Source organism: Solanum pennellii, chromosome 8 (assembly GCF_001406875.1).
Source record: "Solanum pennellii chromosome 8, SPENNV200".
Classification (NCBI taxonomy): domain Eukaryota; kingdom Viridiplantae; phylum Streptophyta; class Magnoliopsida; order Solanales; family Solanaceae; genus Solanum; species Solanum pennellii.
Genome location: NC_028644.1, coordinates 47,617,659 through 47,635,379, shown reverse-complemented (window position 1 = coordinate 47,635,379; position 17,721 = coordinate 47,617,659).

The window sequence follows — 17,721 nt, the reverse complement described above, 5'->3', positions numbered from 1 at the left end:
GATGCTCCGTCAATTGGACCACGCCTCGTCAGTGGCCTCCATCTGTGGACACTGTCTCTTGACAATATTTTTCCACCTTTTGCAAGGTGTCACATCTGAGTTTACCCCATAGACATAACCGGCATCGTCGTTCTTTTCAAGGACTAAGACTAGCCTCTTAGTCTCATGTCATTACATTCATAGGTTGAAAAAAATGCAGAAAAATTTAGAACTTTCATTATCACTACTTGGAGGTTTACATAGACCTCTACATACACATAATATATATTCATATCGAGTATACATAGACCCTTCGTATAGGAAGGTTACATGGCCTTCTACTTTTATTGCACATACATATACGTAAAATACAGAAATAGTCTCAACGATTGTCTCATCTCATACCATCTAAACGATTATTACAATATGGGCATAGCCCTTACATCAATTCAATAAGACCATGCATAGGTCATACGAAAGTAAAATACTCCATTAAAAAGGAAAGGAATGAAAGAGTCAATAAGCTCATAGCAAAATCCGTAAACTAGATGATGGCATTGCCCTCGAAAGTTGAGGACCTACCCCACTTGGATGAAAGAAAGAATCCAAGCCTTCAACAATGTCGCCTTCCAAACTCTTCAACGACCGGAACCTAAAATGATTGAGAAAAAGGGAAGAAAATTGGGTTAGTACTCCACATGTACTAAGTATGAGATCTTATGCACATACACAAGCAAAACATGCTAAAAAGGACTTTTTAGTCAAAACATGTCATTTTACCCCTTTAAGGACTTAATGCAATGTCAAGTAAGTCATATCAATCAACCAAACATGCTTACTATCTCAACAAGTAATACTTATCCCAACATACTTGAAACCATGACTTACTACAACCCTAATCAAGGATAATATCACAAGAATGAATAAGAGTCAAACATATCATAATAAGCAAAACAACTACTCACATTTCCTTATCAAGTCAACGAGTGCAATGACAAAGCAAAGCCCCATAACCTTACTCAATCATGTATTCCCAACAAGAAATCATGACCAATGTCCAACTCTACATATCATGGCATTTAGGTCTAAATTTCATCATATATTAACATTACAACCCAAGGCATATTCATAAATGAACTAATCAACATATAGTATCAATAAAGTGCCATGGTCATCATATATACATCATCTATTATCGTAACATAAACATATATAAGAACCTCATCCTAAGACTCCCCTCAAGGCTAACTAGTGCAATGTTTAGGTAGAGTCCCATACCCCTACCTAGACTAAGCTAGACCCCTTAGGTTATCCAAGTTAGACTTCAAGTCCTTTAATTCGTTTTACCTTTTGGGAACATCTTGCCCTAACCGATATGTACCACATGAGCTAGTGTGAAATCCGGTGTCATAAAACCCTACACCGAAGGAAGGTGGACTACTTTCCAAGGTAGTACCAAAATATGAAACATAGCAACTACGTGGATACACTAGCTAGTATTCCTATGGGGGCAACATAGTTCAAGAACTAGGAGATTTAGTTGGGACCCTCTTTATGCGCCATGCATTATAGTCTCCAATCTCAAGAGTAATGTAGTGTTCCTACCTTTCCTATGTGGGAAGAGACACTCCTCTATCTAGTTCACTCGGTGCTAAGCTAAAGTCCCTTTATGAAATGTCTTTAAGCCTTTAATTATCAATCGTAACTTAATTTAGGCCATAGGGTCTACCGCTTGTATAATCATCATCATGAATAGCTCAATAAGAATTGTATGAGTATAAGTCCTTTTATCACAATTTATATAAGTGAGGTTAACACATTAGCATTTCATAGCATATCAAAGCACATTGATAGTTTTCACCATCCTTATATCACATACACCTTAATCAACCTCAGAACATAGTCAAGACATTTTATTTCAACATCATACCACCCTATAATCCTAGTATAAGGCATACTCCAATGTAGAATCATGACTTAACAACAATTAATCACAATTGGAAGTAAATATAGAGATTTTAAGACTTACCAAGTCTTCCTCGTAATCTATCATCAAGGTCTTACCATCAACCTATAACTCAACCTAACTTGGGGAGTAACATCATCACACAACGTTAATCAATAGAATAGAAGGCCAATTTCATCTCTATAACACAGTTCATCTTTAGATCACTACTTGAGACAAGATACATAGGCTAATTTCACATTATAATTCATAACCTAAATCACATCTCAAGAACTAGCATGATAGGACTATAATTCATCTTAATTTAATCATAATAACACCAATAGGGTAGTAATCTAATACACAACAAACTCAATTGAATGATCACAATACAATATAGGTCAAGAACACTACATAGGGTTAGGGATGAAGGATCATATTCTTCAATTTAGACCAAACCATCAACAATCATCATAAATAAGTTTAATTACATGTTAATCTACTAAATATAACTTAGAGAAATTATCAACAACTCAATTCATAACTTCAATTTTGTAATTGAATGCAACCTATAAGAAAATGCAACTTTTTGAAATCTATTTTGAAGGAACCCTTTGAGGAAAGAGTCTCAAAGATGAATAGAATGCATACCTTAACGTTTTTCAACAATTTGATGGTGAATTCATCCCTTTCCATCCCCCAAACCCTAGTCCTTGCTAGTCTTCATTGGTGAGTTCATGTAGAGAGGTAAATAAGAGAGAAGGAAGAGGGTTTATTTGAGAGTTGTCTTTAGGTTAATAAGGGTTGATGGTATTTATAGTTGGACTTAATCAACTTAATTAGTCTATTTTTAATCTCCAACTAACCCCTAAACCACTCAATTAATTAAATAAGACCTACTTAAATTAAGCAGAAAACTCGACCCTCATAGACGAAACCCCAATCGACGGGCCGTCTGTGATTTGACGGACAGCCCCCCCTCCATCCTGCACTCCATCGTCTTGGTCAGAGATTGTGCAGGCCAGGGCTTCCTCCAAATTTTCTAAGTGTGGGACAATGGTGGCATCGACGCCCTGTCGATCCATAGACAGACCGTAGCCTGCACCTCTGCACTGCGTCAATAAGTTCGGAGGTTGTGCAGGTGAAGGGGCCTTCTCCACCTGCCTAGGTGTGCGACGACGGTGGCATCGATGCCTCATCGATCCACACACGGTCCATCTTCTGTCCCGTCGATGCACACTGCCAGGCAGTGTTGCATCAAACTACAAAGGTCCTCCTCAAGGGTCCTTTGTTGGTCCTCTGGGATTCGCACCTCAGAGAATTCAACCATGAAACAACTTAAACACCTATTATCTACCTACCTTTCCACCAATTTTCGTACATTTTCGACTCCTAAAATTTAGTCAAATAGGCTAAGGTACACTTACATACCTTCTAACCAACTTCCCAGACGTCATGGATGTTTTGGTTCTTAAACCTCCTAAATGTCCTATATTAATTTAAAATGGACTTAGAAACACTACATAGACCTCATGACACCTATGTTAGGCTTTAAAATGTGTCTTGGACTTTCAAGGTGTTACACATCTCAAAATGGATGGTCAATGTATCAACTAGATGTAAATTCGGCATTTTTACATGGAAATTAGAAGAAGAAGTGTATGTTTATCAAACTCCTGCTATATCTGTCACATCCGGGAATACCCCCTAGATATGACCGTAATCGTCGACCTCTTTGAGGTATAAGACTAGCCTCTTAGCTTACATCATTACATTCATAGGTCCAAAATGCGGAAAAAATTAAATTTTTTTATTTCTTCTACTTGGAGGTTTACATAGACCTCTACATACACATAATATATATTTATCGAGTATATTTAGATCCTTAGTATAGGAAGATTATTTAGTCTTCTAATTTTATTGCACATAGATATATAGAATATAACATAGTCTCAAAATAGTCATCTCATCTCATAACCATCTAACAAAAGTATATCAAATTGGGTCTAGCCCATACATCAATACAATAAGACCATACATAGGTCATACAAATGTTTAGTACTCAAATGAAAGGAAAGAAACATTATAATCTTAATACTAAAACAACTTCATAGCTTGATATTGGCATTGCCCTTGGAAAGTGAGGACCTACCTGACTTGGATGATCAAGAATACCAAGTCTTATTCAAAGTCGCCTCCAAAATCCCTTCAACGACCGGAACCTAAAATATATTGGAAAAGGAAGAAATGGGGTTAGTACACCCCTTGTCCTAAGTATGAGACCATATTCACACATACTTTGAAATCATGCTAAGAAAAAGGACATTTCATAAAGTATGCACTTTTCATTAAAACATTTATGCACATTCCACAAGACCATCCCAACCAATAATACATGTTAATCAAGTCATAGGCATGTAAACCACAAGACCAACGACAACAAAACTAGTCAAGTCAACATGCATATCATATAATTGAATACATAGTGAAATAACTCTATCATCTAGTCATAATAGCAACAAGCATGTATAAGAGTACATTTCAACATAAGCAAAGCAAGATAATTACCCATGAACCCCTATCAAGTCAACAAGTGCAATGACGAAGCAAAGCCCCATAACCTTCTTAATCAAGTAACCCAACAAGAATCATGACCAACATACTACTTCACATAACATAACATTTAAGAGTACATATCATCTTACTTCAACCATACAGACCAACACCTATACATAAGTGAAAATAATCATCATATAGTATCAACAATGTGCAAGTTCATCATATGTATATCATGTATCATCATAAGCATATTCATACATTAGAACATCCTCCTTAGACACCCCTCAAGGCTAACTAGTGTAATGCGTAGGTAGAGTCTCATACCCCTACCTAGACTAAGCTAGACCCCTTAGGTTATCATAGTCAGAGGTCATTCCTTTAGTTCATTTTACCTTTTGGGAAAATTTTGTCCTAACTGACATAGACCACAAGAGCTAAATGTGGAACCCGTGTTGTAAATCCTTACACGAAAGGAAGGTTGTCTACCAGCCAAAGTAAAACCAAACATAAATGTAGCTTTTTATGTGGATCCACTAGCTAGTATTCCTATGGTGGCAACATAGTTTAAGGAACTTGGGTCTGTCTTGGAAACATCAGTCTACACCCTATTTGGGTCATAAGGCTATCCACCACATGAGGACCATAGTGAACCCTACTTTCCTTATTTGGGAAAGTGTCACCCCCTCACATACAAGATCACTCGGTGCTAAGCTATAGTCCCTTTTGAAATGTCTTTAATGTATTTATTAATCATCATAACTTATTGTAGGTCAGAGGGTCTAACCCTTGTATAAAAATCATCATAATCTTAGATCAATAGGAATTGCATGAGTATTTACCTTCCATTACAATTCATATAGATGATGTTAGCACATAAACATATTCATATCATGATAAGGCACATTGGTAAGTCATTCACCATCCTTATAACACTTGTATCTTAAGACAACACCTCACAATCATAATCAAGACATTTCAATTCAACATCATACCACCTTATCAACCCTAATACAAGGCATAATCCGATACAACATCATGACTTAATCACAACTAACCACAATTTGAAGTAAAGGATAGGGATCATACGACTTACAAAGTCTCCTTCATAGTTCATCATCAAGGTCTTAACAAAAACCCTCAATTCAACCCAATTAGGGTATACATCATTATAAGTAAATAACCAACATGATAAGAAGAGTATAAGAATCACTACATCATGATTCAATACTAAATCATAACATAAGACAAGATACTTAGGTCAATTCACAATATACTTCATAACCTAGATCATCTTCTCAAGAACTAGCGTGAAAGATGACAAATAACCCTAATTATTTCATGATTAGTGTATCAAAATCATCTAGTAGTAATTCAACCAATAACCATGTCAATTGAACCAACACAACCTAATTCATATCAAGATCAAAACCTAGGGTTAAGGGGTAAGGGTCATCTCTACAAACTAGACCAAACCATCAAGATATATAATAATTAAGGTAGAATACATGTTAATATATTCATAATATCCATAATAAATCATAAACAAATCAATTCATAACATCAATTTCGTATTGGATGAAAACTCACTTGAAAACTCAACTTTGTAATCAATTTAGTGGAACCCTTTGAGGAAAGAGGTCTTGAAGGTGAATTAGATCCCATAACTTACTAATTTATGAAGATTGATGGAGGAAATTGGATCTTTGCATCCGTTAAACCCTCCGCTAGTTTGGTCTTCAATGGTGTTATTCACTGGAGAGAAAAAGAAGATAGAAGGAACAGAGTTTTGTTTTGCGTGTTGTGATTAGTCTAATGGGGTTGGGGTCTTTATATGGGGTGTTAATTAACTTAATTAGGCTTCCCTAAACCCCTAACTAATCACCTAATACCTTAATTAATTATTTTGGAACTAGTTAAAAACGTGCAGCAAATTACAATGACCACAGACGAGACCACGATCGACGAATCGCGGGTCAATTGACGACCACTGTACCCTTATGTGCTGTACATCCATCATCCTGGTCATAGACCATGCAAAATGACCCCTCCAGGATTTTGTCTAAGTGAACATCGTCAGTGGCCATCGACGCCTTGTCGATTGGCACACGCCCCGTCGATGGAACTCGTTTGTGCACACTGCCTTGGGCAGTCCTTTGACCCCAAACACAAGGGGCCTCCTCAAGGGCCCTTAATTGGTCCTTGGGGAGTCGCACCCGGACGTTTCAACGATGAATCAATTTAAACACATGTTAGACACCTGTCCACCAATTTTCATCATTTTCAACTTTTAAAAGCTAATCAAATATGCTAAGGCACGCTAGTACCTCCTTGAACTAGTTTCCGAACGTTATGGACGTTCTTGGACGTTTTGGTTTCTAAAGTTTCTAAATGACCTATATTCATTAAAATGGATCTTAAAAAAGTTTCTATACCTTAGGACACTTATGTTAGGCTATCGAACATGTCTTGGACTTTCAAAGTGTTACATTATCCCCTCCCCCCTCCCCCCCCACTTAGAACATTCATCCCCGAATGACACTAACGAGGGACCCACATAACGAGGACTCAAGTTCCCTTTCTTTCCAAATATAACCATCCCTTTCATAGGCGCAATTTTCAAATACACTTTATCACCTTCTTCAATCTCCAAATCCCTTCTCCTATGATTACCATTAGAATTTTGCCGACTATAGGCTGTTTTCAATCGGTTCCTTATGATATGAACTTCTCCAAAGTCTTATAAATAAAATTGGAACCAAGAAGTGAAGGCTCACCCACTTCAAACCATCCAATAGGAGACCTACACCTCCTACCATACAAGGCTTTGTAATGAGCCATAGAGATGGATGAATGAAAACTATTATTATAAGTAAACTCTACCAAAGGAAAATTCTTATCCCAATTTCCCTTGAAATCAATAATACAATCCCTAAGAATATCCTCAAGGGTTTGAATAGTACGCTCCACTTGACCATACGTTTGGGGATGAAAAGCATTACTTAACTTCACCTTAGTACCCAACCCTTTTGGAATGACTTCCAAAACCTCGATATGAATTCTGCACCCCGATCTGATATCATGGATAACGGAATACCATGGAGACATACAATCTTATCTATGAAGATCCTAGCATAATCTTACGCCGAATAAGTAGACTTGATGGGAATAAAATGAGTGGACTTGGTAAACCTATCCACAACCACCCATATAGAGTCATATTGCCTTTGAGTCCGAGGTAAACCTACTACAAATCCATATTGATGTCTTCCCACTTCCAAGTAGGAACTTGGATTTCTTGTAGTAAGCCACCCGACTTTTGATGTTTGGCTTTCACTTTTTGGAAATTTGGACACTTAGCAACAAACTATGCTATGTCATTCTTCAAACATTACCATCAAAATACTTCCCTAAGGTCATGGTACATTTTTGTCAAACCCGGATGAATGGAGTAACGGGGCCCATGGGCTTCCTCAAGGATCCGGTTTCTTAATCCATCTATATTCGAAATACACAATCTTCCTTGATACCTCAAGACACCATCACCCACTAAGGAGAATGACTCATTAAGCTTACCAAGAACCGATTCCTTCAACTCCATCAATGGTTGATCAAGGTGTTGTTTGGATTTTACCTCAACCACCAAAGATGACTTGGAATTATGATGACCATAAAACCACCATTCGGAGAATCTTCCAACCTCACACCCAGTCTAGCCAACCTATGAATATCTCTAACTAGGTCTTTCTTGGCTTCCTCTATGTGAGACATACTACCCATGGTCATATGATTTCGAGCATCCTCAACCATATTGGACTTGCCAGGGTGATGGAGAACACTCATGTCGTAATCTTTCAACAATTCTAACCACCTTCTTTGTCGGAGATTCAAATCCTTTTAAGTAAACACATATTGTAGACTCTTATGGTCGGTATATACATCAACATGGACACCATACAAGTAATGCCTCCATATTGTCAAGGCAAATACTACTGCCGCTAATTCAAGATCATGAGTTGGATAGTTTCTCTCATGCACCTTAGGTTGCCTAGAAGCATAGGATATTACCTTCACATGTTGCATAAGCACACACCCTAAACCAACTTGGGATGCATCACAATACACAACGAAACCCTTTGTACCCTCCTGCAGAGTCAACACCGAAACAGAAGTAAGCCTATTTTTCAAAATTTGGAAGCTTTTCTCACATGCCTCCGACCACTCAAATTTCATACTCTTTTGGGTCAAAGTAATCAAGGGAATGCAATGGACGCAAAACCATTTACAAACCTCTGATAATAACCCTCTAGACCCAAGAAACTCGTAATTTTGGTTGGAGTCAATGGTCTAGGCCAATTTTTCGCCACCTCCGTTTTCCTTGGATCAACCTCAACTCCCTCACCAAAAATGATATGACCAAGAAATGCCACCGACCTCAATCAAAACTCACATTTGGTATACTTGGCAAACAATTGTATCTCCTTAAGCACTTGTAACACTACCCTTAAATGGTTCATGTGATCAACCTCATTTCTAGAATATACCAAGATGTTGTCAATGAAGGCAATGATAAATAAATGTAGTTAACTGCAAAACACCCTATTCATGAGATCCATAAACTCCGTCGGGGCCTTCATGAGACCAAAATACCTTGCTAAGAACTCATAGTGACCATATGTAGTTCGAAATGTCGTCTTTGGTATATCCTCACCTCTCACCCTAAGTTGGAGATACTCTGATCTCAATTCAATCTTAGAAAAGTAGCTTGCCCCTTGGAGTTGATCAAACAAGTCATCAATCCGAGGGAGAGGATACATGTTCTTAATAGTGACTTTATTGAATTGGCAGAAATCAATACACATCCTAAGGTACCCATACTTCTTCTTCTCAAACAAAATCGGAGCACCCCATGGAGAAATACTAGGTATAATGAAGCCTTTGTCTAGTAGATCTTTGAGTTGAGCCTTAAACTCTTTCAATTTGGCCGAAGCCATCCGATAAGGAGGAATTGAAATGTGATTTGTATCCGGTAACAAATTGATTCTAAAATTAATTTCCCATCTGGGAGGAATGCCGAAAGTCATTAGGAAAGAACTTTGTAAATTCCCTCACTACGGGGACCGACTCAATTGGAGGAATTTCGTACTCTAAATCTTGGATCTTACAATATGGTATAAACACCCTTTACATATCATTTTACATGTTTTCAAACAAGAGATGATACGACCTCTAGGAATAGAATTTCCCCCCTTCCACTCTAAAATGGGATCATTTGGAATGTTAAACTTCACCACCCTTGTTCTACAATCAATAGAGGCAAAACATGCATGCAACAAATCCATACCCAAAATGACATCAAAATCAAGCATATCATGTTTTACTAGTTTAACATAAGAAACTCAATTGGGAAGCATTATAGGACAATTTTTATACACCCTTTTTGCAATAACTGACTCACCCACCGGGGTAGTTACTATAAAAGGTTCATGCAATATATCGAGCAAAATGTCAAAATTTTTATCTACTAGAGGAGTAAGAAATGATAAGGTAGCACCGGGATCAAGTAAGGCATATATATCAATAGAGAAGACTTTCAACATACCGGTCACCATGTCGGGAGAAGTCTCTTGCTCACCCCTAGAGCGGAGAGCATAAAATCAATTCTTCTTTGGAGCCTTATTTGAACCACTTGCTTGCCCAGTACCCTTGTCTTGACTCTTCACATTAGGGCAATCAATAACCTTGTGACCAATTTTACCACAACTAAAACATTTATCCATCCTATTGAGGCAATCACCATAGTGCTTCTTGCCACACTCACTACAAGTTGGCTTCTTGCTCGGGGAACTAGTACCTCTTCCCTTTTAAGGCTTTGGGTTTGCAACCTTATCAACACCAGCCTTAGGAAACTTGGATGGAACTTGATTAGAAACAAGCTTCTTAAGCCTAGGCTTGAATTGTATCTCAAGCCTATTCTTTGAAGAACCACCAATAGAAGATCCTGCTCTCTTGGCATCTCTACTCTTTCTCATGTCCTTTTACTCTTATACATTTTGGGCATGAACCATGAGGCTAGAAAATGTTCATGTTGTCATATAGCATAGACGAATGACAAACCTCTTGCAAATCATGCGACACCCCCGTCATAAAACGACTCATTTCATCTCTAGGATCAGAGACCAATGAAGGAGTATATTTTAACAATTTAGTGAATTTCAATGAGTATTCATGCACACTCATACCTCCTTGGCGAAGGTTGATAAACTCCACCACTTTGGCTTCCCTCTTCTCCCTAGCAAAGTACTGATCAAGAAAAGACTTCTTGAACACCTCCCAAGTCACTGGCCAACCCCTTAACGACCTATTGTCCCTCAATTGGACATACCATGCTTGAGCCACATCCTTAAGTTGGTTAGTGGCTAACTCGACCTTCTCACTAGTAGAAAACCCCATAGCATATAGGATTTTATAGATTTTATCAATGAACTCTTTGGGAGTCTTCTTCAGCCTTGGATCCATAGAAAGTAGGGGGATTCGTCCTAGTGAAATCCCTTAGATGAGAGGACATAGTAGAAACTTATTGGTGTGTTCGGGGTATAACCTACCGATGAGCTTGGGCCTTCATGCTTTGGGATTGAGTAGTGGCAAATTGTGCTTGGGTTGTAATGGCTTGCGCCATTTGGAGGATAGAGACCCTTATGTTCTCATCCCTAAAAGGAGGAGGATTCACCTGGGCTTGGTCATCATTCACATCTTCCTCAAGAGGAGGAACTTGATTACCATAAGTGGGAACTCCCTCATTGGATATCTCTTCTTCAAGTCTTTGTGCCGCATTCCTTCGAGTATTTATTGCCTATAATCACAATAAGAGGATTATATTCAAAAGCAAATAAAAAGTACACTCTAGTGGCACGATATTGGATTTCCAAGAAAGTGAGAGTTTTTGAAGCATCTTATAGATTCCTATTCATAAGTGTGGGGCACTTCACAAATATAAATACAAACCTACAAAGACTTGGTTGAGACAGAAATCGACTCAAAGATATTCAACCTCATGCTCTGATACCAAATTTGTCACATTTGGGAATACCCCCTATATAACCAGCGTCGTCGTCCTTTTTGAGGACTAAGAGTAGCCTCTTAGCTTACATTATTACATTCATAGGTCAAAAATGCAGAAAAAGTTAAAACTTTTCATTACTTCTACTTGGAGGTTTACATAGACCTCCACATATACATAATATATATTTATCGAGTATACATGGACTCTTTGTATAGGAAGATTACTTAGTCTTCTACTTTTATTGCACATAGATATATAGAATATAACATACTCTCAAAATAGTCATCTCATCTCATAACCATCTAACAAAAATATATAAATTGGGCCTAGTCCATACATCAATATAATAAGACCACATATAGGTCATACAAATGTTTATTACTCAAATGAAAGAAAAGAAACATAATAGTCTTATACTAAAACAAATTCATAGCTTGATATTGGCATTGCCCTCGAAATGTGAGGACTTACCCAACTTTGATGATCAAGAATTCCAAATCTTTTTCAAAGTCGTCTCCAAAAGCCCTAAAACGACCGGAACCTAAAGTGTTGGGGAAAAGGAAGAAATGGGGTTAGTTAACCACTTGTACTTAAGTATGAGACCATATGCACACATACTTTGAAATCATGCTAAGAAAAGGGACATTTCATAAAGTATGCACTTTTCATTAAAACCCTTTATGCATATTAAACAATACCATACTAACCAATAATACATGTTCATTAAGTCATAGGCATGTATATCACAAGACCAACAATATCAATGCTAGTCAAGTCAACATGCATATCATATAATTGAATACATAGTCAAATAACTCTATCATCAAGCCATAATAACAACAAGCATGTATAAAAGTACATTTCAACATACCCAAAGCAAGATAATTACCCATGAACCCCTATCAAATCAACAAGTGCAATGACAAATCAAAGCCCCATAACCTTACTCAATCAAGTAACCCAACAAGAATCATGACCAACATCCTACATCACATAACATAACATTTAAGAGTACATATCATCTTACTTTAACCGTATTGACCAACACATATACATGAGTTAAACTAATCATCATATAGTATCAAAAATTTGCAAGTTCATCATATATATATATATATATATATATATATATTATCATAAGCATATTCATACATAAGAACATCCTCCTTAGACTCCCCTCAAGGCTAACTAGTGCAATGCTTTGGTAGAGTCCCATACCCGTACCTAGACTAAGCTAGACCCCTTAGGTTATCATAGTTAGTGTTCATTCCTTAGTTCATTTTACCTTTTGGGAACATCGTTCCTTAACCGACATATACCACAAGATCTAAGTGTGGAATCGGTGTAGTAAAACCTTACAGTGCAGGAAGGTTGTCTACCGGCTAAATAAAGCAAAAAATAAACATAGCTTTCTAGGTGGATCCACTAGCTAGTATTCCTATGGTGGAAACATAGTTTAAAGATTATGGGGTTGTCTTGGAAACATCAGTCTACACCCTATTTGGTTCATGAGGCTATCCACCCCGTGAGGACCATAGTGAACCCTGCCTTTCTTATTTGGGAATGTGTCACCCCCTCACATACATGATCACTTGGTGCTAAGCTAGAGTCCTTTTTGAAATTTGTTTAATGTCTTTATTAATTATCATAACTTATTGTAGGTCATAGGGTATTACCCTTATATAAACATCATCATCGTCATAGCTCAAATAGGAATTGCATGAGTATTGTCCTTTCATTACAATTTATATAGATAAGGTTAGCACATTAACATCTTCATATCATGATAAGGAACATTGGTAAATCATTCACCATCCTTATAACACTTACATCTTAAGCTAACACCTCAAAATCATAATCAAGACATTTCAATTCAATATCATACCACCCTATCAATACTTATACAAGGCATACTCCAATACAACATCGACTCAATCACAATTTGAAATAAAGGATAGGGATCATACTACTTACCAAGTCTCCTTCATAGTTCAACATCAAGGTCTTACCACAAACCCTAAATTCAACCCAATTTGGGTATACATCATAATAAGTCTATAACGAACATGAAATAATGCTAGATTCTATACTAGATCATAGCGTAAGACAAGCTACTTAGGTCAATTCATAATATACTTCATAACCTAGATCATCTTCTCAAGAACTAGCATGAAACACTACAAATCACGTAATTCATCCATGATTAGCGTAACAACATCATCTAGTAACAATTAAACCAATAACCAAGTCAATTGAACCAACACAACCTAATTCATATCAAGATCAAAACATAGGGTTAAGGGGCAAGGGCATCTTCTACAAACTAGACCAAACCATAAAGATATTTCATAATTAAGTTATAATACATGTTAATCTATTCATAATATACAAATGAAATAATAAACAAATCAATTCATAATATCAATTTCGTATTGGATGAAAACCTACTTGAAAACTCAACTTTTGAAATCAATTTGATTGAACCCTTTGAGGAAAGAGGTCTCAAAGGTTAAAGAGATCCCATAACTTACTAATTGATGAATATTGATGGAGAAATTTACTTTTTGCAGCCCTTAAACCCTCCCCTAGTTTTGTCTTCAATGGCGTTCTTCACTAGAGAGAGAAAGAAGAGCAAAGGAAGAGATTTTTGTTTTGTAAGTTGTGATTAGTTTAATTGGGTTGGAGTCTTTAAAGGGGGTGTTAATTAAATTAATTAGGCTTCCCTAAACCCCTGAATAATCACCTAACACCTTAATTAATTATTTGAAACTAGTTAAAACCGTGCAGAAAATTACAATGACCACAGACGACACCATGATCGATGGATTCTGGGTAAATCGACGACCATTTTGCCCTTCCGTGCTGCACATCCTCGTATTGGTCAGAGACTATGCAAAATGACCCCTCCTGGATTTCGTATAAGTTACCATCGACTTTGCATCGATTGGCACACGCCCATCGATGGCACTGGTCTGTGGACACTGCCTTGTGCAGTCCTTTGACCCCAAACGTAAGGGTCCTCCTCAAGGGCCCTTGGTTGGTCATTGGGGAATCGTACCTAGAAGTTTCGACAATGAATCAACTTAAACAAATCTTACACACCCTTCCACCAATTTTTATCATTTTATGACTTCTAAAAGCTAGTAAAATAGGCTAAGGAACGCTAATGCCTCCTTGAACTAGTTTCCAGACGTCATGAACATTCTTGGACATTTTGGTTTCTAAACTACCTAAATGACTTATATTCAATAAAATGGAACTTAAAACAGTGTATAGACTCTAGAACACTTATGTTAGACTCTAGAACTTGTCTTGGGATTTTTGAAGTGTTATAATATTAGAATTAGTGAAGAGCATAAGGTGTATAGATTGAAAAAGGCATTATATGTATTGAAACTAGCGTCAAGAGCTTGGTACAGTCGCATAGATGCTTATTTCATGGAGGAAGGTTTTCAGAGATATCCATATGAGCACACTCTTTACATCAGGTATAATAAAGTGATATTTTTATCGTTTGTCTATATGTTGACGATCTAATTTTCACTAGAAGCTGTGAGACTATGTTTAAGAAATTTAAGGAATCCATGATGAAGGAGTTTGATATAACTGATTAATGAAGAATGCATTACTTCCTAGGATTAATGGTTATCTAATATAGTGATGGTTCTTCATTTCTCAAAGCAAATATGTGGAATATTTGTTGCCCACATTTTATATGGAGAAGGCATCCCGATTAGTAGACCAATTGATCCAAGTTTTAAGTTATATAAGGATCCAGATGGCCAGGTTGTAGATGGAACCTACTATAAGCAATTAGTAGGAAGTTTGATGTATCTCACAACATCTTGGCCAGACAAAATTTATGATGTGAGACTTATTAGTATATACGTGGACAATCCTAAGCAATATCACCTCCTAGCTGCTAAGCGCATTTTAAGATATTTGCAAGGCACAATCATCCATGGTCTACTATATAAAAGGTAAGGGTTTACTAATGATGGGGTTTATAGATAGTGATTATATCGGAGATCGAGATGATGGAAAGATTACTAGTAGTGTACTGTTTATGTTGGGATCAAATGCCATTTCTTGGTCATTGAGAAGCAGACTATTGTAACTTTGTCCACCACAGAAGCAGAGATTGTTCCTGCAACAACATGTGCCTGTCAATCCATCTGGCCTAGGAAGTTGCTTGAGGAAGTTAACTGCAAGCAGGCTTATCAACTCCCATATATAGTGACAATAGCTCAGCCATCAAACTGTCCAAAAATTTGGTCTTTCACAAGCGAAGCAAGTACATAGATGTAAAGAATCATTTCTTAAGAGACCTTACAGATAATGGTATAATTGAGTTGTTTTACTGCAAGAGTCAAGACCAAGTAGCAGATATTTTCACTAAGGCTTTGAAGAAGGAAAGTTTTCTCATTTTCAGAAGAATACTCGGTATCTACTCATTTGAAGAAGTTGAAGCTCTGTAAACTTTATTAGAAACATCAATTTAACGGAGGATTTGTTAACAGTTTTACTATATAAAGGAGTGTGTTTAACCAAGTTTGTTTTACGTAGTCTTTAGATACCTAAAACTCCTAACTTGTAGGAGAGAATAACTAGAAGTTATTTAGGAATAGGTTAGCGTAAGTTTTGATTACGTTGTTATGTTTTCATCATACATATAGGCAACGTTATTTCCTTAAATAAGATGATAGATTTGAATCAATAGTTCCTCATCTTTTGTGTTCTGAGTTTCTCTATCTCTATATTACTTTCAATAATAATTTTATGAGAAAGCAAGTTTAATTTAAGTTATGAGTTAGTATTTGGTTGTAGAATTGATTATTTTTGTGTAGATTGAATAGAAAAATGCACATGGACTACATTCTCGTTCAAATGTTTAATATGGTGAATTTTGAAAAGGTATAAATAAAGTTAAGTGACCTTATAACTAAAAAAGCTGAAGAAAATAACTTTATAAAATAATTATAAATAAGTAAGTGGCTTTTATATAATTGAATATAGATAACCTACTAAGTAAGACAATCACACTAAATTTCATCACTTCTCCTTATAACACCTCCAAAAATGACTTAGGTGAAGCTAGAGTCTAAAATGATTGTCGTGATGGTATAAGATCCTAAATTAGTCTATAATGTGGGTTAGAGGCAGTTTCTAAGAGTTTTGGTGCATTGGAAGTCACACGTCAACGGACGACCAAGACGTTTGACGACTAAGACACCTATGTGATCATATGTGTTTATGTGTGATTCATGAGGTTACGAGGTCCTTAAAGGAGTTATTATGGTGTACTTAGGCAGTGTGTCAAGTTTTGTGACGTTTGGAGGTCAAACGTCCAAGAACGTCGGGTGACGTTCGAAAGTTAAACTTTAGACGTCTTTGTGAGTTTGGATATGTTTTAGCATGTTGCGTGGCTTGTTTGATGTTGATCTTGTGTGGAAATGTTCCTAATATCTAGACATACATTTTAGAGGTTTAACTTCTGGTACAACTCCACGTAGGACCCACAAGGTCCCCAGAGGAGGACCCTAATTCAAGACTTGAAGTTGCATGGCAGCTTGCATGCAGTGCCCAACGACGACCCAAACAACGGCCAGTCGATGGAACAATGTCTCATCAACTTGGGTTGTTGATGGATCCTGCAAATCTGCAGGTGGAGGAGTTGCAGAAGAAACCAACGAGACCCCATTGATGGGGCGTGGTCTCACCCATGGACCGTCGATGTTGGGCGTCGATGGTGCTACGTAAACTGCCAACTTTTCTGTTAAGGCTTAGGGTTTTGGGGAAATTCGCCCCAAGTCTTATAAAATAGGAAGACAGTTGTTTTGGGTGTTTATGGGTATTTTAAGAGTATATAATTCATTAAACTCTCATTTAAACCCTAGCACCTAGATTAAAACACATTCCCTCCCAAAGTTTCTTCAAAAGCCTCCATGAGATCTCAGGGTAAAGATAGAGCTTGAACATGGATCTTCAATGGAGTTTCTTCTTCAATTATCATTGGATTATTCTAATAAGGTATGGTAGTTCTTCATATAATGGTTTCTATCACCTTATAGTCAATTTCAAAGATGATTTCCAAAGATTTCAAAAAGATGAAAAGTCCAATTTCTACTCTAAGTCTTGGGTTCTTGCATGAAAGATTTTCAAATATTAAGATATGTAT